The sequence below is a fragment of the Ornithorhynchus anatinus genome, chromosome X1 (genome assembly GCF_004115215.2).
Source record: "Ornithorhynchus anatinus isolate Pmale09 chromosome X1, mOrnAna1.pri.v4, whole genome shotgun sequence".
NCBI lineage: Eukaryota > Metazoa > Chordata > Mammalia > Monotremata > Ornithorhynchidae > Ornithorhynchus > Ornithorhynchus anatinus.
Window position 1 is genome coordinate 56,259,131 of NC_041749.1, and position 19,630 is coordinate 56,278,760.

The 19,630-nt window shown below is 48.6% G+C and overlaps 1 pseudogene; it reads left to right on the forward strand.

Moving 5' to 3' along the window:
* The first annotated feature begins 10,259 nt into the window (after positions 1 to 10,259).
* Positions 10,260 to 16,786, forward strand: LOC100085248 (annotated as a pseudogene).
* The last annotated feature ends 2,844 nt before the right edge of the window (positions 16,787 to 19,630 follow it).

Below are 19,630 nucleotides of genomic sequence, written 5' to 3' on the forward strand. Positions count from 1 at the left end.
CTGCACATAGTAAGCGCTCAGTAAATATTATTGAATGAATGTACACACACCCCAAATATGACAAATATACATATACAAATATGTATATCTTTCTGCTGGGATTCCAACAGTGTTGTCTAAGAGGGACCTCCTTATAGTCCCAAGATAATGCTACTAATCATACATGCCAACTTTTGATTTTGAGTAAGGGAAACACAACAGGGCAAGGATTTAGAAAGGAGTAGGGACTGGGAGAAGCAGGGTGGCCTAGTGGATAGTATTAATCATATTTATTGAGCGCTTGCTGTGTGCAAAACATATATAGATAGAGCACACACGTGGGAGTCAGGAGGACCTGGGTTCTAATCCCAGCTCTGCGACTTGTCTTCTGTGTGATCCTGGGCAAGTCACTTCACCTCTCAGTGCTTCAGTTCCCTCATCTGTAAAATGGGGACTAAGACTTTGAACCCCATGTGGGACACGGACTGTGTCCAACCTGTTCAGTTTGTGTCTACCTTGGCATTTAGTATAGTGCTTGGTGCATAGTAAGTGCTTAACAAATATCTTTTAAAAAACCCTCTAGCTCCTGGCTCCTATACTGAGTTCAAACAGGCCCTTCAGACTGCTCCAGGACATTTTAAAGTCCACCACTTAGAGAAGCTGCTCTGAACTCAGAGCCAACCTGATCAGAGATGAGTATGGAAATGGGAAAGACGAGGTGATGGGTCTTTCATTCATTCCTATCTAAGAAAGCTGAAAAATAACACAGGGAATTACCAAAGCAAAATACAAAATGCTTGGAGAAAATTCAGAGTGGATTGGGGGATTAAAAATATTTCTATGCTTTACCATTAAAGGTTGATTCATTTGTAATTAAATGAACCGTTTAAACTCTGAGATCAGAAATCAGCCCTTTCTCCATCTCGAGAACTGTAAATGCCACCAAAAGTCTCCTGACGCCTTTAATGGACCACGGCACCTCACCACACCTTGACTACACAATGAGGCTCTAAGCATGACTGAGATAGTTGGTCAAGGAGTTTTCCATGGTGAGAAACCACTTCCAGAAACAAACATCAACAGGAGCCCCACCCATTTCTTAAGTGAGGGGTCACTTCCTCATTCCTCCTTTTCTGGATTTAACTTTTTCCGGGGCAGACAGTAAAGAGTGCTCCATGGCAGTCCAGGGCCACTTCTGTTGGAGGGTGAGGGGAGTTAATGGGTGGAAGTTCTTGTTGGGAGCAGTGAATTTTCCTTTGGACCGAGCCTTTCCTGTGCCAACCCAAATGCAGGCCCTGGCCATCACTGTGAGCCAACGAGGGGCTTTCAATGAGGAAGGCCGGATCTAAGTTCACTCGTCCCTAGGAGGGTCTGGGGCCCAGAGCTCATTGGCATGTGCAGAGCTTCCACAATGCTGAACGAGTCACCTGACCTCCCAGGGGGAAGAAATGATACTGAACACCAAGTTGAACCCAGAGGGAGCTGCAGAGAGGAGAAGGGAAGAAGAGAAGTGAGACAGAGGCCAAATCTCGTCTCTGGGGAGAGGCCAGGGGAAAAGCTAGAAGGGATGGAGAGGAGATTATAAGAGATGATGAATGGCAGCTCCAGCTCCCTCATGGGGATGGAGGTGGGTTAACAGTGAGACGGGAGCAGTGTGATCTAGTTCATTCATTCATTCATTCAATAGTATTTATTGAGCGCTTACTATGTGCAGAGCACTGTACTAAGCGCTTGGGATGAACAAGTCGGCAACAGATAGAGACAGTCCCTGCCGTTTGACGGGCTTACAGTCTAATCGGGGGAGACGGACAGACAAGAACAATGGCAATAAACAGCGTCAAGGGGAAGAACATCTCGTAAAAACAATGGCAACTAAATAGAATCAAGGCGATGTACAATTCATTAACAAAATAAATAGGGTAACGAAAATATATACAGTTGAGCGGACGAGTACAGTGCTGTGGGGATGGGAAGGGAGAGGTGGAGGAGCAGAGGGAAAAGGGGAAAATGAGGCTTTAGCTGCGGAGAGGTAAAGGGGGGATGGCAGAGGGAGTAGAGGGGGAAGAGGAGCTCAGTCTGGGAACGCCTCTTGGAGGAGGTGATTTTTAAGTAGGGTTTTGAAGAGGGAAAGAGAATCAGTTTGGCGGAGGTGAGGAGGGAGGGCGTTCCAGGACCGCGGGAGGACGTGACCCAGGGGTCGGCGGCGGGATAGGCGAGACCGAGGGACGGTGAGGAGGTGGGCGGCAGAGGAGCAGAGCGTGCGGGGTGGGCGGTAGAAAGAGAGAAGGGAGGAGAGGTAGGAAGGGGCAAGGTGATGGAGAGCCTTGAAGCCTAGAGTGAGGAGTTTTTGTTTGGAGCGGAGGTCGATAGGCAACCACTGGAGTTGTTTAAGAAGGGGAGTGACATGCCCAGATCGTTTCTGCAGGAAGATGAGCCGGGCAGCGGAGTGAAGAATAGACCGGAGCGGGGCGAGAGAGGAGGAAGGGAGGTCAGAGAGAAGGCTGACACAGTAGTCTAGCCGGGATATAACGAGAGCCCGTAACAGTAAGGTAGCCGTTTGGGTGGAGAGGAAAGGGCGGATCTTGGCGATATTGTAGAGGTGAAACCGGCAGGTCTTGGTAACGGATAGGATGTGTGGGGTGAACGAGAGGGACGAGTCAAGGATGACACCGAGATTGCGGGCCTGAGAGACGGGAAGGATGGTCGTGCCATCCACGGTGATAGAGAAGTCTGGGAGAGGACCGGGTTTGGGAGGGAAGATGAGAAGCTCAGTCTTGCTCATGTTGAGTTTTAGGTGGCAGGCCGACATCCAGGTGGAGACGTCCCGGAGGCAGGAGGAGATGCGAGCCTGAAGGGAGGGGGAGAGGACAAGGGCGGAGATGTAGATCTGCGTGTCATCTGCGTAGAGATGGTAGTCAAAGCCGTGAGAGCGAATGAGTTCACCGAGGGAGTGAGTGTAAATGGAGAACAGAAGAGGGCCAAGAACTGACCCTTGAGGAACTCCAACAGTTAAAGGATGGGAGGAGGAGGAGGCTCCAGCGAAGGAGACCGAGAATGATCGGCCAGAGAGGTAAGAGGAGAACCAGGAGAGGACAGAGTCCGTGAAGCCAAGGTGAGATAAGGTATGGAGGAGGAGGGGATGGTCGACAGTGTCAATGGCAGCAGAGAGGTCAAGGAGGATCAGAATGGAGTAGGAGCCATTGGATTTGGCAAGAAGGAGGTCATGGGTGACCTTAGAGAGAGCAGTCTCGGTAGAGTGGAGGGGACGGAAGCCAGATTGGAGGGTGTCCAGGAGAGAATGGGAGTTAAGGAATTCTAAGCAGCAAGTGTAGACGACTCGTTCTAGGATTTTGGAAAGGAAGGGTAGTAGGGAGATAGGACGATAACTGGAGGGGGAAGTGGGGTCAAGAGCGGGTTTTTTTAGGATGGGGGAGACGTGGGCATGTTTGAAGGCAGAGGGGAAGGAGCCCTTGGAGATTGAGTGGTTAAAAATAGAAGTTAAGGAAGGTAAGAGGGCAGGGGCGATGGTTTTAAGAAGGTGAGAGGGAATGGGGTCCAAGGCGCAGGTGGAGGGGGTGGCACTTGCGAGGAGGGAGGAGATCTCTAGTTGATAGAGCATGGGCCAGGAAGTCAGAAGGACCTGGGTTCTAATCCTGCCTGCTGAGTGCTTGTCTGCTGAGTGACCTTTGGAAACTGTCTGACCGGTTACCTTGTATCTACTCCAGTGCTAAGAATAGTGTTTGGCACGTACTAAGTGCTTAACAAATATCACAATTATTATTATTACTCCACTTCTCTGGACCTCAGTTCCCTATCTATATATTGGGAATTAGGACTGTGAGCCCTGTGTGGAACATGGACTGTGTCTGACCGGATTATCTTGTATCTACCCCAGCACTTAGTACAGTGCCTCGCACATAGTAAGCGCTTAAATGCCATTAAAAAAATGTGGTCTATGATTTAATAAAATGATGAAATGCATCGTTCTGAAACACCAGTTCTCACCCCTATATCAATAATGTTAAGATACACTTGAGAGGCAGCATCACCATCCCCCACCACAAAACCCAACACCATCCTTAGATGTTGCTCCAACCCAGGGACTGTCTGGCCCCAGAACTCACACAGGGTCAGGTCCTGTTTTCGTTGAGGCTGGGAGGCAGTCAGTCTATCAGTCAATCGTATTGACTGAGCACTTACTTCATGCAGAGCACTGTACTAAGCACTTGGGAGAGTACACTATAACAGATACATTCCCTGCCCACAACAAGCTTAAAGCCTAAAGGGAGGTTACAGTCTAGAACTCCTCTTCTCCCCGTCCCTTCAGCGTTGCCCTGATTTGCTCCCTTAATTCTTTCCCCCTCCCAGGTCCACAGAACTTATGACTATAGCAGTCATTTATTTATTTATATTAATGCCTCTATCCCTACCTCTATACTATAAGCTTGTTGTGGGCAGGGAATGTATCTGTTTATTGTTATATTATGTTCTCCCAAGCACTCAGTACAGTGCTCTGCACACAATAAGTGCTCAATAAATACAATCGAGTGAATGAATGAATAAAGCCAGGTTTGAGGTCAGAGTACAGATAGGGTCGGGGCTGGGAGCAGAGGCACAAGTACACAGCACTTTTGGGTGGGAGACGTTGCACTCAAGGATTCAGCAATGAAAGTCCAAGGTTGAAGATCCACTGCATCAGTGGTGGGGAAGGGGTGTTATCTGGGGAGAAGGGTTTCTTGCAAGGGGAGGGGGTACAGGAAAATAGTACAGAGCCCTCAAAACACAGGACCTGGTGCAGCCCCTCTGGATCTGCCCAGCCCAGATCCTCACTCTGCCATTTGAGTAGGTGGAAAGATAGGAAGAATAGAGTCAGTGAAACTTACTTTCCCCTGTTGGGACTGGCCCGGGAATTGGTCACCTTTCCTTCCTCGGAGGGTAAACTGTTTATTTGCTTTTCCAGGCATTCCCATGTGGAGCAAGATTTTCTCCCTAAAGAGCCAGGAAATAGCACAAAGTTCACCGAGTTGATCCCGTAGTGGCCTAAATTAGGGCTTTTTAAAAAAAATCACACAGAATAGCAATAATAGTAATAGTAGTAGCATTTTAAAGACAGTACAGATACAAGAAATCTGCTGATGTGAACAGTCCCTGTCTCTCATGGTCTCAAAAGGTGTGGGAAGACCTTTCAGAGAGGCCATTAACTCCCTTAATAATCCCACAGGCACCCAAAGTGGGGAGCTAGTCATTCCAAAATACCCATTCCATTTTAAATAGGAGAAGCGAGGGATTTAAGCCAAGGATTTGGATCAGGAGCTCAGAAATAGAATTTATTTTATTCATTCAATCGATTTATTGATTGCTCACTGTGTGCAAATCACTGTACTAAGCGCTTGGTACAATATAACAATAGACAGATCCATTTCCTGGCCACAACAAGCTTATAGTTCTAGAGGGGGAGACAGACATTAGTATAAAAAAAGGATTATTGAGACCCTTTTTTGCTTAGGCACAGGAGGAGAAACTGGGAAGACACTCTAGCTAACAAAAGGAGAAGGGAGGCGAAGGCAAATTGGGCTTTTAAAGGGCTCGTGGTTTTCCCCTCTGGGATTCAGTTCTTACTGGGGAAAGGCAGGAATGGGAGAGGGGAGGAGGTGGCCTCTCTGAGGAGCAGAAATCCAGCTATGTTTTTTGGAGGACGCAGGTTCTCTGAGAAGCAGAAAAATTCCAGGTCTGTTTCGGAGAGGAGGTAGGTTCTCCGAAGAGCAAAAATCCAGGCCTGTTTTTGGGAGGAGGTGGGCTCTGAGGAGCAGAGATTCATTCATTCATTCATCCATTCAATAGTATTTATTGAGCGCTTACTATGTGCAGAGCACTGTACTAAGCACTTGGAATGTACAATTCAGCAACAGATAGAGACAATCCCTGTCCAATAACGAGCTCACAGTCTAAACAGGGGAGACGGACAGCAAAGCTAAACAGAACAAAACAAAACAAGACATCATCAAGATAAATAGAATCATGGAGATATACACCTCATTAACAAAATAAATAGGGTAAAAATATATACAAATAAGCACAATGCTGGGGGGGGAAGGGGGGAAGATCAGAGGGTGGGGGGAGGGGAACGGAGTAGGAGCAGAGGGAAAGGGGGACTAAGTCTGGGAAGGCCTCCTGGAGGAGGTGAGCTGTCATTAGGGCTTTAAAGAGGGGAAGAGAGTTAGTTTGGCAGATGCGAGAAGGGAAGGCATTCCAAGACAGCAGTAGGATGTAGGGCAGGGGTTAATGGTGGGACAGGCATGAACGGGAGACCGTGAGGAGGTGAGCGGCAGAGGAGCGGAGTGTTCAGGATGGGCAGTAGAAAGAGAGAAGGGAGATGAGGTAGGAGGGGGCAAGGTGATGGAGAGCTTTGAAGCCAGGAGTGAGTTTTTGTTTCATGCGAAGGTTCATAGGCCACCACTGGAGGTTTTTTAGGAGGGGAGTGACACACCCAGAGCATTTGTGTAGGAAGATGATCCGGGCAGCAGAATGAAGAATAGACTGGAGTGGGGAGAGACAGGAAGATGGGAGATCAGAGAGGAGGCTGACACAATAATCCAGTGGGGATATTATGAGAGCTTGTACCAGCATGATAGCAGTTTGAATGGAGAGGAAAGGGCGGATCTTGGCAATATTGTGAAGGTGAGACCGGCAGGTGTGGTGACAGATTGGATGTGTGGGTTGAATGAGAGAGCAGAGTCAAGGATGACACCAAGGTTGTGGGCCCGTGAGTAGGTAAGGATGGTAGTGCCTGATAGGGAAGTCAGGGAGAGGACGAGGTTTGGGAGGGAAGATAAGGAGCTCAGTTTTAGACATGTAGTGATCTAACTCTGTTTTGAGGAGGACTTGGGTTCTCTGAGGAAGAGGGAAAATCCAGGTGTGTTTTTGGGAGGAAGTGGACTCTCTGAGAAGCAGAGATCCAAGTCTGGTTTTGGGAAGAAGTTGAGCTCAAAGAGTCAGGTCTTTTGGCAGGGGTGGGGAGGCTGTTGACCAAGAGAGCTCCCGCACCTATCATAGTAATAACAATAATAATAATAATAACTAGCATGCATTAAATGCTTACTATGTGCCAGGCACTGTTCTGAGTTCTGGGGTGGATACGAGCAAATCGGGTTGGACATAGTCCATGTCCCACATTGGGCTCACAATTTCAATCCCCATTTTACAGATGAGATTACTGAGGCCCAGAGAAGTGAAGTGGCTTGCCCAAGGTCACACAGCAGATAAGTGGCAGAGACGAGATTTTGCTTCAGCAGTCATTCATTCATTCAATTGTATTTATTGAGCACTTTACTATGTGCACAGCACTCTACTAAGAGCTTAGGAAAGTACAATACAGTAATACAGAGAGACAATCCCTTCCCACAACAAGCTCACAATCTAGAAGGTGGGAGACAGACACCAATACAAGTAAACAGATATCAATATAAATTTTAAAAATTACAGCTATATACATAAGTGCTGTGGGGCAGGGGTGGGGAGAGAGCAAGGGGAACTAGTCAGGTGATGTGAAAGGGAGTGGGAGAAGAGGAAAAATGTGGATTAGTCTGAGAGGGCTTCTTGGAGGAGATGTGCCTTCAGTAAGGCTTTGAAATGGGAAAGGGTAATAGGCGGATTTGAGGAGGGAGGGCATTCCGGGCCAGAGGCAGGACGTGGGTCAGGGGGCCAGGGGGCCAGGGCGAGACAAGCAAGATCGAGGCATAGTGAGAAGGTTAGCACCAGAGGAGCGAAGTGTGAGGGATGGGTTGTAGAAGGAGAGAAGGGAGGTGAGGTAGGAGGGGGCAAGGTGATGGAGAGCTTTAAAGCCAATGGTGAGGAGTTTTTGATACGGAGGAGGATAGGCAACCACTGGGAATTTTTGAGGAAGGGGGTGATGTGCCCTGAGCATTTCTGTAGAAAGATAATCTGGGCAGAGGAGTGAAGTACGGTATGGAGTGGGGAGAGGCAGAAATGTTGGGAGGTCAGAAAGGAGGCTGATGCAGTAATCTAGGTGGGATAGGATGAGTGATTGTACTAAAGTGGTGGCAGTTTGGATGGAGAGGAAAGGGTGGACTTTAGCGATGTTGTGAAGGTGAGACCGACAGGATTTGGTGACAGATTGGATATGTGGGTTGAATGCGAGAGCGGAATCAAGGATGCCACCAAGGTTACAGGCTTGTGAGATGGGAAGGATGGTTGTGCTATCTACAGTAACGGGAAAGTTAGGGAGAGGACAGGGTTTGGGAGGGAAGATAAGGAGCTCTGTTCTGGACATGTTAAGCTTGAGGTGATGGGGGTGGGGGTGGACATCAAAGTAGAGATGTCTTGAAGGCAGGAGGAGATGCTAGCCTGGAGAGAGGGAGAGAGATCAGGGGAGGAGATGTAGATTTGGGTATCATCTGCATAGAGATGGTAGTTGAAGCTGTGGGAGCGAATGAGTTCTGCAAGAGAATGAGTGTAGAGGGAGAATAGAAGGGGACAGAGAACTGAACCTTGAGGGACCCCCCGACAGTTAGGGGATGGGAGGGAGAGGAGGAGCCCAATAAGGAGAATGAGAGTGAAGGGCCAGAGGAGGAACTAAGATAAGAGGAGAAGCAGGAGAGGACTGAGTCAGTGAAGCCAAGGTTAGATAATGTATTGAGGACAAGGGGGTGGCCCACAGTGTCAAAGGCAGCTGAGAAGTCGAGGAGGATTAGGATGGAGTGGGAGCCATTGGATTTGGCAAGAAGATCACTGGAGACCTTTGAGAGGGCGGTTTCAGTGGAGTGAGGGGACAGAAACCAGATTGGAGGGATTCTGGGAGAGAGCTGGAGGAAAGGAATTTGAGACAGCATGTGTAAACGACTTGTTCAAGGAGTTTGGAGAGGAAAGGTAGGAGGGAGATGGAGTTATAACTGGAGGGAGCTGTGGTGTCAAGGGAGGGTTTCTTTAGGATGGGGAAGACGTGGGCATGTTTGAAAGCAGTGGGGAAGAAGCCACTGGAGAGTGAACCATTGAAGATGGCTGTTAAGGAGGGAAGGGGAGAGAGTTTTTATAAGATGCGAGGGAATGGGGTCCGATTCGCGTGTGGAGGGGGTGGCATTTGAGAGGAGGCAGGAGATCTCTTCTGGAGATACTGCTGGGAAGTATGGAAAAGTCGTAGAGGGGGCCGGAGGAGGGGAGATGGAGGGGAGGAAGGGAGATTTGGGGGAGGTCATACCTGATGATGTTGATTTTCTTAATAAAGTAGATAGCCAGATCAGTGGGGGCAAGGGATGGGGGAGGCAGTGGGATGGGGGCCTGAGGAAGGAGTTAAATGTCTCGAACAACTGGCGAGGGTAATGGGCATGGGTGTCGATAATGGAAGAGAAATAGTTTTGCTGGGCAGAGGAGAGAGCAGAGTTAAGGCAAGAAAGGACAAATTTGAAGTGGACAAGGTTGGCCTGATGCTTAAATTTCTGCCAGCAGCATTCAGTGGCTCAAGCGTAAGAGCAAAGGAGGTGGACAGTGGCAGTGATCCAGGGCTGTGGGTTAGTGGTGAGAGAGTGATGAAGGGCTAGGGGAGCGAGTGAGTTGAGTTGAGAGGGTGGTGTTGAGAGCATCTATTTGGTCATCAAGAGTGGGTAGAGTGGCAAGGTGAGGTGTGTTGCTCTGAGAGAGATGGATGGGGTCCAGAGATCGGATGTCGCTGTGGGGGAATAGTACAGATTTTCAGGGAGGAGGATCGTGGGAGAGGAGGCAAGTGAGAAGGTTGTGGTCAGAGAGAGGGATTTCAGAGTTGGTGAGGGCAGAGGTGGTGCAGTGGTTAGAGATGATGAGATCGAGGGTATGTCCGAGTCGGTGGGTGGGGTGGAGGAGGAAGTCAGTGGAGTTCAGGAGTGATAGAAGGCGGGAGGCAGTGGGGTCATTGGTTACATCTTCTAAGGGGCAGACACCCACCTTGTGCCCAGGGGCACAGCGGGGACTAGAGAATGAAGATCCGAACGAGTCCCGAGCATGTCTATCCTGCAATTAGCCTGAAAACAAGAGCTGGAGACTCCGAGCCACCCGGACCCCAGGGGCTGCCGCTGCCACTTCCCAGCTGTCATTGAGAGGGGTGGTGGTGACTACGACAAGTGAGACTGGACTCCATCCCTGGAAAACCCATCATTTACCAGTGCCTCCCATTTGTCCGTTCCGAACCATCCAGGGCGCTGAGCCATGGGCAACTCTATAGCAGAGGGAGGGAGGGAGGCCAATGGGGAGGAGGGGCTGGGCTGGGGCAAAGTTTCTCGGTTCGGTCCAAGATGGCATTGGCCGAGGGTTGTCTGTGCTTGTGGCAGCTGGTGAGGTAAGGAGCCGGGCGGCTGGGAGGGGGAGGGGTCGCCACCTCTTGAGTTGAATGGGACAGCGGACCTGCCCAGCACCACAGGCCACGTCGGGTGATTCCCCTGCCTTCTTGCGGGTGACGATCAGCGTGGCTACAGCCCGGGCCTGGGAGTCAGAAGGACCCCGGTTCTAATCCCGGCTCCTCCACTTGTCTGCTGTGTGACCTTGGCCAAGTCATTTCACTTCTCTGGGCCTCCATTAACTCATCTGTAAAATGGGGATGAAGACTGTGAGCCGCACATGGGACAACCTGATTATCTTGTAACTACCCCAGCGCTTAGAACAGTGCCTTGCACATAGTAAGTGCTTAATATCTTTTAGACTGTGAGCCCTTGTTGGGCAGGTATTGTCTCTGTTGCCAAATTGCACCTTCCAAGCACTTAGTACAGTGCTCTTCACACAATAAATGCTCAATAAATACGAATGAATGAACGTATCCCCCCCCCCCAGCCTTTAGTACAGCGCCTGGCACGTAGTCAGTGCTTAACAAATACCATTATTTTTTTTTAAAGTTTCCTTTAGCATGTTGATTGAGTGATTGGCTCCCGGAAAGGCCCACACTTCTTCCCGAGAACAGGAGGCTCCTCAGATCCCGGTCCATCCCCCCTTCCTTTAAGCCCTTTTTTTGGGTTGTGTCACCCTCCCCCATTCCTCCGATCACCAAACTCTTCCACTCGGTCATCTCAAATTGCGAACATTTATTTCTCCATGCCACACCCGGGAAAGCTTTTTTTATCCTTTTCATTTCTAATCTGTGGTATTTGTTGAGAGCCTACTCCAGGCAGAGCACTGTGCTAAGCACTTGGGAGAGTCCACAAGAGTCAGTAGACATGATCCCGGCCCTTGAGAGATTTGCAATCCAGCGGCTTTTTGGTGAATTACGTGGCCGAGGCTAGCTGTCATCCGCCGCAGGTATTGAGTGCCTGCTATGTGCAGAGCACTGTACTGAGCAATCGAGGAGCAAATAAAAGAGTTTAAAATAGCGGGCCTGCCCTTGAGGAGCTTTAGAGTCTAAAGGGGGACGCCTATAAGAGTAGCAGCATATATTGAATACCAGCTTCTTGTGCTGCACTGCACTAGTCCCTTGGGAAGTGCAGAATCATACAAAGTGACACATTCCCTGCCATCAAGGAGGTTCTGCTCCAACAGGGAGACAACTATAAACATATTTACAACTAGTGAGATCATACAACTGACATATATACACATATCCTATACACTTGAGTCCCTGCCTCCTAAGCACCCCCTACATGTAATTTATTTTAGGATCTGACTTCCTCTCCTAGACTGTAAGCATCTTAAGGACAGGGATCATGTCAACTGACCTCATTTAACTTTCCCAAGTGTGTAGTTGAGTGCTCTGCAAAGAGCATGCCCTCCATAAATAGAACTGAAGGATTAAGGGATGTGTGTGTGTATATATATACACTGCAGGAAGCACAATAGGGTGAAAATAAGAGAATGGACATAAATGATAAACACAAATGAATAAACAAGCATATTTGTGCAGGCATATGAGAGTGGTTGATGGGATGGCCTGGCCAGGAAATTGGGGAAATGCCAGGGATTGCTTCCCAGAGAAGGTGTTTTTGGAGGGTTTTGAAGGAGAGTCAATCAGTCAGTTAATTGTATTTATTGAGCATTTACTGTGAGCAGAACACTGCTCTTGGGAGAGTTCAAGAACACTGCTCTTGGGAGAGTTTTGGTGAAGGTGGGGAATGGAATTTCAAGGGTTAGGCACGGGGGAAGGCAAGCAGAATAAAGGCCTGGAGACAGTTGTGTGGCAGGTGCTCTTGGTACATGGTGGGGGTGGGGGGACAGGGAACGAACTGCACAGAATGGAATGGGAGAAGAGCTGACTGAGAGGAAGCCAGTCAGCTGACTGAGCCTTGAAATGAAGCTTAGGAGTTTCTATTTTGTACAAGAAGAAATGGTTAGCCACTGGACATTTTCTAAGGAAGGGAATGGTGTGTTCTAATTTGTGGTGGAAGGGCTGCATATATTGTATTGTTTTCACTTACAGTTCAGCTTTTAGCTTACAATTCAAAGAGGAACCTGATTCTTTTTAGGCCTTTTCTCCACTGCCTTCCTCTCTCGGTGACTTTAGCTTTGGTCCCCAGGGTTGCATTTGATATCTTTCCTGGTAACACTTTCTGCTCACCACTTGCCAATTACATTAATTGATTGATTTTTCTTTCATAGGCTCAGGTCAGTTTCCTTCCATCTGAATGTTCTCCTTTCTCCCTATGAAAAAAGACCAATTTTCTCTTCACCTTTACCTAACTCTGAGCCTCCACTCGGAGCACCGCAAGAAGCAGTTCCTGCTGCTTCGCTCCTTTGGCGTAGGCTCCAGTGACTATTGTGCTCTGAGTGGGCAAGGGGGAAAGAAGTGGCATTTTGCATCCTTTGAATGCCAACAGGGTGCCATAGTGCACTGTATTAAGCTTGGGAAGTACCAAACCAGCAAGTGACACTTGAAAGAACAGTTTCTCCTGCCCGGGAGGTATGGTGTGGAGATGCCTGGCACAAGGTTGCAGAGCAGAAAGAATCAAATCAGTGGTATCTTTTTGAATGCTTCCCGGGTGTAGAATACCGTACTAACTGCTTGAAAGAAAGAACTTGGAGAACAATCCAGGAGCTCTGACTTTCATTCTCCTCTCTACTCAGTAGCTTGCACTCTGTATTTTGAGGGGACATGGGGAATGACTTGCTGTTTGATTTTCCCGCACCATATTTTAAAAAAGCAAACAAGTTAAATTTTACCTCTTGCTCTTCTTCCATTTCAGATTTTTGTGTTCATTATTTTTCCTGGGGCTGATTGTAAGTGGAGCTTTATGCGTCTGCTTGGTCATTGTCCTGTTTGGAATCAGACTATGGCTGCAAAAAAAGAAAAAGGCTTTGGCCGCAGGAAGGAATGGGAAAAATCAACTGTGGTTGACTTTTTTCATCCATACTGCAATGCCGGTGGTGGAGGGGAGAGAGTCTTATGGTGTGCCTTAAGAGCCCTGCAGAAAAAGTAGGTGTGCATCTTTCTAGTGATAAACGAAGTTTCTCTTTGATGCTTGGTTCTTTTTTCTCTGAAATTCCTCTTTTGAACCTAGCTCAATGTGGGACCCCTTCTCTGTCCTTAGAATTTTCACCTCAACCCTGGGTTCTTTCTCTCTCCTCCTTTAGAATAGTCTTCCTTGCATAGTGTCTTCTTTTGCTTCCTGGTCTCCTGTTGAATGTGAATAAGTTAAAGTTAATCTGTGTAAAAAAAAGTAGTTTTTTTATCATGGTGCATGTCTTCAACTGGGTGACTATTCTGTTAATTTTTGGAAAGGAGCCTGCTAGCCAGACCAGCACGTCCTGCAAGCCAGTCCAACCCCTCCCTCTTGGCCAGCTAGACCCCAGTGAATGGTACGCAATGGGTAGTGGTTTTCGAAGGCTCATGTTGCTCACCTAAGGGCACCAAGTATAAGATACGCAGCAAAGTGTTCAAAGAAACTTTCCCATCTTTCACATGAAATGTTTTATATCCCTTTAAACCCCTTTCATATCCCACCTCTGGTAGCTTATTCCCCTTCCTGGTTAAGGACTTTTAAACATAAAATGAATGCTTCTTTGGTTTCTTAAAAATGAATCTATCGACCCCCTATCGTAAGCTGCTTTGGGACCAAACCTATCTGCGAATTATCAGATTCAATGAAGGCCCATCACACAAGCAGAGAGGTTAGCCGCCCTGCCGGCGTGTGACCTTGGGCAGGTTACTTTACTTCTCTGTGCCTCAGTTTCCTCCTCTGTAAAGTGGGGGGTGAAGACAGTGAGCTCCTTGTGGGACATGGACTGTAACCCACCTGATTAGCTTGTATCTCCCCCAGTGCTGAGAAAAAAAAAATGTTGGTATTTGTTAAGAGCTTACTATGTGCAGAGCACTGTTCTAAGTGCTGGGGTAGATACAGGGTAATCAGGTTGTCCCTTGTGAGGCTCATAGTCTTCATCCCCATTTTACAGATGAGGTAACTGAGGCAAAGAGAAGTTAAGTGACTTGTCCACAGTCACACAGCTGACAAGTGGCAGAGCCGGGATTCAAACCCATGACCTCTGACTCCCAAGCCCGTGCTCTTTCCACTGAGCCACGCTGAGAACAGTGCCTGGAACATAGTAAGCGCTTAACAAATACCATAAAAAAAAGGATTCTGAAGTGGACCAGCGATATTCTTTAAAAATGACCCATATCCCCATCTCTCCCCGCCACCCCCTCAAGGTATCCAGGAGCCCTGTACGTCGTTTATATGGGGGATGACAACTTGACCAGGGAGCAGATCATGGAAGGTGCTCTCAGGAGATTCAAGTGAGATTAGCCCTGCCGGTCACGTTTGTGTTCCTGTGGAAGCGTTACCTGGTGGAGGCCTCCCTGAACCCTCACTTCATCCTGCTGTGCCAGAGCCTGGGGTCCATCTTCCTGGGCTGGGAAGCCCTCGTGGCCTGTGTCCCCGATGTGCTCATTGACTCCATCGGCTGTGCCTTCACGCTCCCGCTCTTCAAGTACCTGGACGGCTGCAGGGTCGGCTGCTACGTCCACTACCCCACCATCAGCACGGGCATGCTGACCACGGTCAGGGAGCAGACCGCCACCTTTAACAACGTCAGCTTCATCACCAAGAACCCCGTCCTCAGCAAAGTCAAGCTCCTTTACTACTATGCATTCGCCCTGGCCTACAGGCTGGCGGGCGCCCACGTGGATGTGGTGATGGTCAACTCTTCCTGGACTCTGAGCCACATCCTGGCCCTCTGGAAAGCCGGCCCATGCATGAGAGTCGTCTACCTGCCCTGTGACATGCAGGCCTTCCTGGTCATCCCGTTGCACGAGAAGAAGCTGGCGGTGACCCTGGGGGACCTGCTGGTCTCCGTCGGGCAGTTCAGGCCAGAAAATAACCACCCTCTGCAGATCTGAGCCTTCACCAGACTGCTGGGAAAGGAGACGGCCAACGTGCTCCCTTCGCTTAAGCTGGTTCTGATTGGTGGGTGCCGAAACCAAGAGGATGAGCAGCTGGTCAGCCGGCTCTGGAACCTCTGCCGAGACCTGGGCATCAGAGAAAGCATGAAGTTCAGAATCAACATCCCATTCGAGGAGCTCACGTGTTACCTGGCGGAGGCAAAGATTGTACTCCACACCATGTGGAATAAGCACTTTGGGATTGGTGAGAGTGTTTCTCTGCTCCCCCAGCCCTGGGTCACTTGGCAAGTGGTCGAAGCAGTTCTTTTGTTCCGTCCCATGATTTGAGATTTCAGTGGTCCCCTCTCGCCTAAAGACGTTCTTTTCTCATGCCCGTCATCATTTGGCAGGCAACTCGTTCCCGCACTTGTCGTTATTTCACTCACTTCACTGTTGCCTCTCCTGCTCTGGGTGGCTTATCTGCATTTGGTTGGTCTTGGTAGCTGTTTTCCTAGGATGGTCCACTAGATGTCTATTTTTGTGGTCCCCGTTGTGCTCCAAGCAAGGGCCTAGCAACCCTTGTGACGGGAGCCGAAAGGGGGCTTCCTAGTCACCCTGGGGAGGGGGACGGGGGAGCCTACCCCAGCCCATGCCCCTAGCGGACCACATTGAATCACAGGTTAAGAAGTCACTTCCGTAGCTACTTCTGGGCCACCACAGCCATGTCTGGGTTCAGGTTGCCACTTTGGCAACCCAAAGTAGTCCCATATCGCCCCCAATTCCCTGCTCTCAGGAGACTGGCAGAGGGTCAGTAGGCTCAGGAATGGCCATCCCAAGACAGCAGGGAGAACTGAGGCAGCTACATGGTGGTCTTGACTCCCTCCAGGGAGCCTGGTTCACCCCTTCTGCCTTCTCGCCTGCCTCCCTGACACAGGGATCCTTGTTGGGTATTCAAGACTAAATGAGCACATTCCTTCAGCAGGACAGCCTATGGTTGACCCAGTTCATGATCTACTGAATCTTCTGCTACCAACCAGCAAGCATTCCACCATGAAGTTGGTTTCCCAGTGGTTCCTCACCTTATTTGCCCCTAACTGTACTCCTTTAATTGGGCAAATGACCGATTGACATTTTCAAAATGTCATTTGGGGGCATTTGTTTAACTAGGAGGGCTGAATTTACCCCGTTGGGGGGATTTAAGTATGCCTTTGTGAAGACTCTCTGGGTTCTTTTCCCTCCAGGGGCTGTGGAATGCAGGGTTGTGGAATGTATGGCGGCTGGAATGGTCATCCTGGCCCACAATTCCAGCGGCCCAAAGCTGGACATTATAGTGCCTCACGAAGGAAAGGTCACGGGATTTCTGGCAGAAAGCAAGGAGAGCTACGCCGAGACAATCACCCATATCCTTTCCCTGTCCCCAGAAAAGAGGCTGCAGATCAGAAGAAACGCCCGCCAGTCCATGAGCAGATTCTCCGATCAGGAATCGAAGTGACTTTCCTCTTAGCTGTGGAGCCGTTATTTAAGTGAATGTTGTGGGTCTCAATAAGTTAATAGTATTTTACAGATCATTGTCAAATACCTTCACCTGTAAATATTTTTCTAAACAGGGATTCCCTTGGAATAGTAAAGTCACCCTTTCTCTCTGTGGACATTGACAAAGGTATTTATTTTGATAAGCAGAAGAAGAAAGAATCACAGCATGAAAACCTATTGTGTTCTCTATCAAATAAGCCTAAGGTTTCTAGCTCAGTGTTTGATTTAGAATTTTACAGCTGCTTTGCAAAACAGCAGCTGAGAGAGACACTAGTCTGTAAGGGTACATACTTTGAGAGTGACGAGTGTTCAGGTACGACAAGAACAAATCAGCACCAGTTTAATTTGTCTTTTTAAGAGAATGAGGCGAAGGGTTTGCATGCCTCTTATTTGACTGGTGCCCAACCGGAATTGACTTTAAGCTCGTTTCTGGAAAATTCATTTATATTTAAATTCTATGTTCTTTTCAGTGTTTGAGACTACCCCATCCAACCTTTACTGTTGAAGTAACAACAAACTGTCATGAAGGGCTTATTCAAGTAACAATGAAACTGGCAGCAGTTATGTTTGTATAATAATGAGGCAGGCACCAGTGTCATTTCTCAAAGTTCCTGTAATAACCTGTTTCTCCAAATGCCATCTCATGGTGTCAAGCTATGAGCTACCAGCTTTCATGTGCAGCTCCCACCCCCACTGTATAGATGGTCCTGAGAGCACTTCAAGCTATCGATGTTAGCCCACAAAAGGATCTGTGTGGACCGTAATTTCTAAGGTTACTCCCCTCCCTTTCCTCTGTACCCTCAGCATTCTGGTTCTCCTCTAAGCTCTCCAAGCCCCAGATTTCCTGGACACAGAAGGAGGGTGCTTTCTGAGAAGGCACCCCACCTCGGGCACCTCCCACCCTTCCGGGGTTAAAGCTTTCTTACTTTCTAGGGACCACTAAAACCACTCATCATTTTAGACAGGTACATCTCAAGAGATAATGTTGTGATGCGGCGGCCAGTCTTTTCAAAATATCTTAATTATATGTGCTTAGTTTTGTGTGTCCTGAGGTGTAGGGCTAGGTTTTAAAAGCACAATTAAATCATTCATCATGACAGTATTCCTGGGCTCAGGCTGTTTGTGTGTGCCAGTGTAGGGAAGCAAGACCATCAGCTGTTGGGAAGGGAAGTTGCCCAGTTTGGGTTCGTGCCCTAAATGAAATGTCCAGTCAAGGAAGCGGCAGCAGTTTACTGGGGAATTAATCTCAATCTAATGATTGCTATTCAAACACCAGCATTTCAATTCAGGCACTGTTTAAATTACATTAATCCACCATGGCAGATTTTAGGTAATGTTTCTTATTTTTCACAATAGTGAGGATTTGTGAGTCGGGTCCCAACTTCAGCTAGAGCGGACATGTCCTATGCAAAATACCCACTCACAAAAGCAAGCATGAACTAAGTATTGGGCTGGTTCCTGCCAACACCAAGGTCTGAACATGGATCCAGTGACAGAAGCAGTGTGGCTTAATGGATAGAGCCCGGGCCTGGGAGTCCACAGGTCGTGGGTTCTAATCCTGGCTCCATCACATGTCTGCTGTGGGACCTTGGGCAAGTCACTTCACTTCTCTGGGCCTCAGTTACCTCATCTGTAAAATGGGGATTGAGCGTGTGAGTCCTGTATGGGACAGGGACTGTGTCTAACCTGAATCTACCCTAGTGCTTAAAACAGTGCTTGGCACATAGTAAGTTCTTAGCAAGTGCCATAATTATAATTATTATTATAAGGAACCAGATTCCATGCTTCCTGTAGATTTTATATAATTCCTTGCTGTTTCTGGCCAGGACCCAAGGTTCCTGTTTGGAGGGTACTGTTTGGTAAACTAATATGGGAGGGTGATAATGATGCTGATAGCAGAGATAATAACCTTCCCTCCAGGCTCGTATCTCCTCCTGCCTCCAGGATGTCTCCATCTGGATGTCTGCCTGCCACCTAAAACTCAACATGTCTAAAACTGAGCTCCTTATCTGCCCTCCCAAACCCTGTCCTCTCCCTGACTTCCCTGTCACTGTGGGTGGCATGACCCTCTTTCCCGTCTCACAGGCCCGCAACCTTGGTGTCATCCTTGACTCTGCTCTCTCATTCAACCCACACATCCAATCCATCATCAACACCTGCCGGTCTCACCTTCACAATATCACCAAGATCCGCCCTTTCCTCTCCATCCAAACTGCTATTGTGCTGGTACAAGCTCTCATAATATCCCCACTCGATTATTGTGTTAGCCTCCTCTCTGATCTCCCTTCCTCCTATCTCTCCCCACTCCAGTCTATTCTTCATTCCGCTGCCTGGATCATCTTCCTATAGAAACGCTCTGGGCATGTCACGCCACTCCTCAAAAACCTCCAGTGGTTGCCTATAAACCTTCGCATGAAACAAAAACTCCTCAGGCTTGGCTTCAAAGCTCTCCATCACCTTGCCCCCTCCTACCTCACCTCCCTTCTCTCTTTCTACTGCCCAGCCCATACACTCCGCTCATCTGCTGCTCACTTCCTCACTGTCCCCCGTTGTCACCTGTTCTACCGTTGAACCCTGGCCCACGTCCTACCACTGACCTGGAGGGAGGGCATTCTTCACATCCGCCAAACTAACTCTCTTTCCCTCTTCAAAGCCCTACTGAGACCTCACCTCCTCCAGGATGCCTTCCCAGACTGAGTCTCCCTTTCTCTCTCCTCCCCCTCCCTCACCTCCCCCCACCCTCTGCTCCTCCCCCTTCCCCTCCCTTCAGCACTGTGCTCATTTGTATATATTATTTATTACCATATTTATTTTGTTAATGAGGTGTACATCTCCTTG